The 7,108-nt window shown below is 47.0% G+C and overlaps 1 long non-coding RNA gene across 1 annotated transcript; it reads left to right on the top strand.

Moving 5' to 3' along the window:
- Nucleotides 1-2,793: 2,793 nt before the first annotated feature.
- LOC147984340 (uncharacterized) lies at nucleotides 2,794-6,056 on the top strand. Its single transcript, XR_015615948.1, has 2 exons — nucleotides 2,794-4,014; nucleotides 5,769-6,056. It is a non-coding gene; the product is annotated as an uncharacterized LOC147984340 (long non-coding RNA).
- The last annotated feature ends 1,052 nt before the right edge of the window (nucleotides 6,057-7,108 follow it).

Here is a 7,108-nt window from a genome sequence, read left to right as displayed (position 1 = left end):
CGGAGGGAGGAGGAGGCTAGCCCCCTAGGGGCGCGCCAAGTGTGGGGAGTCCTACTAGGATTCCCAAGTCCTAGTAGGATTCCCCGCTTTTTTTCCTTTTCCGGAGTAGCAAAGGTGGAAAGAGAGAAGGAGTAGGAGAGGGAAAGGGGAGGGGGGCGCCACCCCCACCCCTTGTCCAATTCGGATTGGCAAGGGGGGGCACCTCCTTTGGCCGGCCCTCTCTCCTCCACTAAGGCCCATGTTGGCCCATTAACTTCCCGGGGGGGGGGGGGGGGGTCCGGTAACCCCCAGTACTCCAAAACTTCCCGAAATCATTCTGGTGTCCAAATGTAACCTTCCAATATATCAATCTTTACCTCTCGACCATTTCGGGACTACTCTTCATGTCCGTGTTCTCATCCGGGACTCCAAACAAACTTCGGTCACCAAACCACATAATTCATAAATACAAATCGTCATCGAACGTTAAGCGTGCGGACCCTACGGGTTCGAGAACTATGTAGACATGACCGAGACACCTCTCCGGTCAATAACCAATAGCGAAACCTGGATGCTGATACGTCTCCAACATATCTATAATTTTTGATTGCTCCATGCTATATTATCTACTGTTAGTGGACATTATTGGGCTTTATTATCCACTTTTATATTATTTTTGGGACTAACCTATTAACCGGTGGCCCAGCCCAGAATTGCTGTTTTTTTTGCCTGTTTTAGGTTTCGAAGAAAAGGAATATCAAACGGAGTCCAAACGGAATGAAACCTTCGGGAATGTGATTTTCTCATCGAATAAGACCCAGGAGACTTGGACCCTACGTCAAGGCACAAGAGAGGAGGCCACGAGGTAGGGGGCGCGCCTGCCTACCCCAGGCGCGCGCTCCACCCTCGTGGGCCCCCTGTTGCTCCACCGACGTACTCCTTCCTCCTATATATATCCATGTACCCCAAATGATCAGATACAGAGCCAAAACCCTAATTCCACCACCGTAACTTTCTGTATCCACGACATCCCATCTTGGGGCCTGTTCCGGAGCTCCGCCGGAGGGGGCATCGATCACGGAGGGCTTCTACATCAACACCATAGCCCCTCCGATGAAGTGTGAGTAGTTTACCTCAGGCCTATGGGTCCATAGTTAGTAGCTAGATGGCTTCTTCTCTCTTTTTGGATCTCAATACAATGTTCTCCCCCTCTCTTGTGGAGATCTATTCGATGTAATCTTCTTTTTGCGGTGTGTTTGTTGAGACCGATGAATTGTGAGTTTACGATCAAGTCTATCTATGAATAATATTTGAATCTTCTCTGAATTCTTTTATGTATGATTGGTTATCTTTGAAAGTCTCTTCGAATTATCAGTTTGGTTTGTGTGACAACCTGATTTTTGGCCCTTTCTTTTTCTTTTGTTTTTCTGAGGTTTTTGCTTGAGTTTTCTTTTTCCGAGGCTTTGTGGTCTGGAAACTGAAGAATATGCCCTCTTCTTTGCTTCCAGAGTGGCTTGTCATTCCCAAATCCTTCCCTAGACCCTGTCATTTTGGTCCTAGCCCAAATCCCAATATTCTTTTTTATTGGGAATATTCCTTTTCTATTAAAGGAATAACCCAATTTGCCCTAGGTTGTGAAGCAACCATTATTTCCATCACTCCTAAAATTCCCAAGTGATTCTCATAAATTTTTTGGGTCACATCTTTCTCAAATATGGCAAAATATTTCATTTGCCATGTTCCCCATCATGCTCAAATAATTCATTTCCTATTCTGCCCAAAATGGCAGAATGTGAAGCAAGTGCCATTTATCTTTTCCCAATTGACCTCAAACTCCTTGAACACCTTTTCCTGTCCATATCATTGCCACATGCCAAAGTGCAACCTCATTTCCCTAGTAATTATTTAATTATGATTTTCCAAAGTTCCTGTCTAAGGGAAGTGGTTGTGAAGGAAGTACAAGCTAGGGATATCCAAATGAGTTGCAATTTTGCATGGCCCTTCATATAACCAAATAATCACTCTCCACCAAAGTAGAGCTCATGTCATGCCTCCATATGAGCTCACCTTCAATTCTTTGATTCTGTCCAAAATTTCAGATTGTGAGCAAGTATATTTTATCTTGCTCCATTATGGATGCCAATTTTTCTAGGCCTTCTGTTACCCATATAACTTACCTCCACCCATTTTGGGCATGTCTCATCAAGCCATTTGTCCTCTAGAATTTTTGCAAGTTTCTGGTCAGTGGAAATGTTTGTGAAGGAAGTACCATTTTGGTTTATCCAATTGGTATGAAACCTTTTGCAGCATCTTCATATGGACAAATAAGCCTGCCTTTCCAAAGTTCAGCTCAAGTGGCTCCTCCATTTGAGAGCATCGTCATGATCTTCATTCTGGACCAGATTACTTAGTTGTAAAGCAACTATATTAATTAGTGGTCCAATTCTTCTCAAAATTACCAGGATGTAAGTCCTTCTTTACCTCAATCTACCAGACAACTCCATTGACCTCAATCAAGTCTCTGTTGAGCAGCAGTACACGATCAAGTTTACTGCAGTAAACTTCAGAGGTTAACTGCCATTTAACCATGTCACTTTTAACCAATCTACCACATCAGATGCAACCTCCCCAGGAAGGACAAGCCCCCAGACATTGTTTGGTCGGCCATGTGCCACTGTGTGCACCAGTGCGCGCGGTGACCACCACTTTGGCATGCAGTGTGCGCGGCCAGAATGTCGTTTGTGCTCGGGCCCCTTCCCCTCTCGTCGTCTTAGCACGCGTGAGCATGTCCATTATCTTCCTCTCGTCGTCGCCGATCACATGGACCCCTCTCCCCTCCGTCCGCTTCCTCACCGACGCAAGCCGCCGCACGTCCACGAGCGCACAGTGCCGACAAGGCATTAATGGCGTTCGGATCCTTCTCTCTGTGCTCCCTTGGTCGCCTCTGCCCCGTGAAGCTCTTCCCTGTGCCTCCCCCGTTGTCTACCTTCGAGCTCGAGCGCGTGCACACGCGTCCGCGGCGCCGGACACGCGTCCGCGGCGGTGCCAGCTTGGCCTCCTCCCCCGCTGGCTATTTAAGCCGTCCCCGAGGCCTCTCGACCTCACCACCAGCCCCCCTCACTCCCAGCAACCTCCCCATCCATCCGCCCGAGCCTCTGAAGCTCTCCTGCTCCACCATTGCCGCCATGGCCGCGGGCCTCCTCATCCTAAATTCGCGGCCACCAGAGCCCTACTCTTCCTCTAGCCACCACCATCGCCTTCCCCACACTCCGGCGACCCCCCATCATGTTAGCTTCTCGCCGGAGCCTTTCTGGACGCGTCTCCTCGGAGTTGGCCGCCGCCCCGTCTCGGCCTCCTCCCGTCGCCGTGGACTCGGTCCTCTTCCGGCGCTGCAGCTGCTCCAGGCGGGAGCAGTGCTCCGTCCCGCGCCCGCCGGTGCCTTCACTCCGGTCGGGGGTGGCCGGAGTTGACCGGGCCGACACTGGCCTCGCTGCTGCCTCACCCTTCCTCTGCTCTGTGTGCGCGTCAGGGAGGAAGGAGAAGGAGCCAGGCAAGAGGAGAGAGAGGGAGAGGATAAAGCGGGCCCCACTCGTCCGCCACACAGCGCCACGGGCCCCCACTGCCACGCTGGATAAGTGGAGACGTACTCCCTGGAGTACGCCTTCGCTAACCGAAAGCGCATTCTGTTTCTTCTTCGAGGCGAAATACGCTTTCTGTTCTGGAAAACATATTTCCTGAGAAGGCGCTTTCTATTTTTCCGGCTGAGGGCCTGTTTGTGATGATTTTATTACAGATAGGTCCGTGGCAGAGAAACTATCATATCTTTTTACTCCCAACTCCAAATGAGGTGATTCCAAAGCCCATTTCTTCGTCTCGTCGAACCCGTTCTGTTGGTTTCATTTTCACTATGGTTTGACACTGTGAAAATGACCTTTTTGCCCTTGCACGTAAACAGCCCCTCCGAGAGAGAACTGTTTCCGGCAAATCTTTCCGCGGCTTCACCGCACTTCTTTCCGGTGCCTTCTTCATCCCCAGGCAAGCCACAATACCCACTTGCATGATAGGCATGCAGTAGCCATGGTTTTAAACTTGAATATTTATTAAATGATTGCTTGTTTAAAATATGGTTATCGTTGTGTCGGAAATGCTTCTGGGATTGTGCTTACTTGTTTGTTATGTTGTTATGCACCTGGTTATCATGCCCTGCTAGTTGCTAGTATTACTTTCATATTGCCATGCTTGATAGTAGTACATGTTGGGTTGGTCATGCTCTTCGGTGCATGACTAACGTCGGTTACCGAGTACTGTTAATAGGCATTGTTCCGTTGTTGTTAGTTGGTTAAGTGTTACTCGGTAATATTATTGATAAGTTCTTGCATGTTATTTATGGTTGATGCTAGTGGTCATGTTATGTTATACTATGAGTAGTGTTGCACTTGTAATATTTATGCTCATCATTATGCCATGTTCAATTGGAGATTATTTCATAGTTGATATGATGGACAGTTATGTTGCATCCCGTGCTTATGTTGATATTATGCTCATGCATTGTCATTGCATCATGTTATTTTATCATGGCTCAGCATATTGCATTCAAGTTTAACCGGATTTAATTGAACTTGAACAACTGTTGGCTGAGTCATGGTGCCGCCAGATCGAAACTGACCAGTGCAACCACGCTTACCGTATGGGTAAGGTCCTAACTGGGTCTATTGTCGTGCATCTTGCTGGTGCCTCCCACGAGGGAAGGTTATGGGCGTGCTTACCCTGATCAGGTAGGCGGACATAACCTTGTGTGCCCGTTGTTTTTATTTTTATGGATCCGGTCACCGTGAGGGAGTTTTGACCACGACGGTGGTCGGGGTGTCTTTGGTAGACATGGGGCCACCCAGGACTAGCCCAGTTGGGAGTGGGTCAGAGTGGCCGGGAGAGTGTCACGACAGTAGATCGGTTTTGTCGGAACACCGTTGGTCCACCTGAATGGGAGTGCGAGGCCATGGGTTCTGTGGTGTGGGTACAGTGTGCTACCTCTGCAGAGTGTATATTAAATCTATCGATAGCCGCACCCACGGATAAGGGCCCAATTCGTGTCGGTCCCACCGTGAGTCAACAGTATTAATAATAACTTGATTAATGACAACCCCGGTTCGATGAGGAGATAAGTTGGTTGTGATCACCGGAATGATCACCGTTTGAGACCAAGTGTTGGTCATGGTTGTGATCGCTGGAATGATCACCGTTTAAGACCAAGTGTTGGTCATGGTTGTGATCGCCGGAATGATCACCGTGGTATCAAGGATACCGAGTTGTTGGATATTCATGATGTTGTGCGAGAATCATGGGTAAAGATCAAGCTCCTTGTGGTCATTTAATGATTACTACGGTATTGTTTATACCAAGCTTGATTTGATCCTGAGATGATCGTGTGATGTCCGAGGTTGGTAAGCATGTGATGGTTGCGAGATAACCCGAGCAGAATAATTGGTGCATGTAGTGTCATCATGTTGCATGCTAGTATCGTCAAATTCATATGTTCATGCCATGCTTATATTGTTCTAGTTGTATCATGTTCATGTTGCCTTTGGATTCTTCGTGGCTATTGTGATTATTTTCATGATGGTAGCTGGTATTATTTTGGGAGTATTACTTTGGATGTCATGTTGTTATGAGGATCTCATGTTAATTCCTGTTTAACCTGTAATTGCCATGCTGTTGTTTGTCTTGAATGCTTTTGGTTAATTGTGAGTTTGCAAGTACATTCAATGTACTGACCTGGCGTGTCATGCCAGCTTGCAGGTCGTGCCTGGATTGCTTGCTTGTTTGGTGTTGTTCCTGTGTTCGCGAGCTAGGATAAGCGTTCCAGCCAGAGTCCATGCGGAGTGGAGTTTACCACCGTCGTCGTTGTTCCGCTGCCAATAGTTTTTCCGCTGCTAGAGTTATTCCGCTGCTTCGAGTTGTTCTGCTGCTTGCATAGAGCAACTAAGGATGGCGTAGTGTCGCCGTTCCGATGTAATTCATTGTAATATTGGAGACCTTGTAATCATATTCGTGTAATAATAGAAAGCTGGTTTGTTCTATACTAAGCAGTGCCGTATTCCAGAAGACTTCTCCTCGATCTCTGGGCTAGAATACGGGGCGTTCCGGTTTTCTCTAAGCCGGGGTGCCACAGTTTGGCCTACTAGATTGATCTTTCTTGCAATGGGAGAAGCGCTTAGCTTTGGGTTCAATCTTGCGGTGTCCTTTCCCGGTGACAATAAGGGCAACAAGGCACATAATGTATTGTTGCCATCGAGGATAACAAGATGGGGTTTTCTTCATATTGCATGAGTCTATTCCTCTACATCATGTCATCTTGCTTAAGGCGTTACTCTGTTTTTAACTTAATACTCTAGATGCATGCTGGATAGCGGTCGATGAGTGGAGTAATAGTAGTAGATGCAGGCAGGAGTCGGTCTACTTGTCTCGGACGTGATAACTATATACATGATCATGCCTAGATATTCTCATAATTATGCTCAATTCTGTCAATTGCTCAACAGTAATTTGTTCACCCACCGTAGAATACTTATGCTCTCGAGAGAAGCCACTAGTGAAACCTATGGCCCCCGGGTCTATCTTTATCATATTGATCTTCTATTACTTAGTTATTTCCTTTGCTATTTCCTTTGCCTTTATTTTAATTTGCATCTTTATCACAAAAATACCAAAAATATTATCTTTATCATATCTATTAGATCTCACTCTCGTAAGTGGCCTTATAGGGATTGACAACCCCTATTTGCGTTGGTTGCGAGGATTTATTTGTTTTGTGCAGGTACGAGGGACTAGCGCGTAGCCTCCTACTGGATTGATACCTTGGTTCTCAAAAACCGAGGGGAATACTTACGCTACTTTGCTGCATCATCCCTTCCTCTTCGGGGAAAACCAACGCAGTGCTCAAGAGGTAGCAGATGCTCATATTGGTTCCCACATATTCTACGAAGATCTTTATCGGTCAAACCGTTATGACAACATACATTATTCCCTTTGTCATCGGTATGTTACTTGCCCGAGATTCGATCGTCGGTATCTCCATACCTAGTTCAATCTCGTTACCGACAAGTCTCTTTACTCGTTCCGTAATGTATCA

The sequence above is a fragment of the Triticum urartu genome, chromosome 2A, assembly GCF_056163025.1.
Source record: "Triticum urartu cultivar PI428250 chromosome 2A, HENAU_Tu73, whole genome shotgun sequence".
NCBI lineage: Eukaryota > Viridiplantae > Streptophyta > Magnoliopsida > Poales > Poaceae > Triticum > Triticum urartu.
The sequence above is the reverse complement of the archived record's forward strand: the minus strand, read 5'-3'. Positions and strand labels throughout refer to the sequence as shown.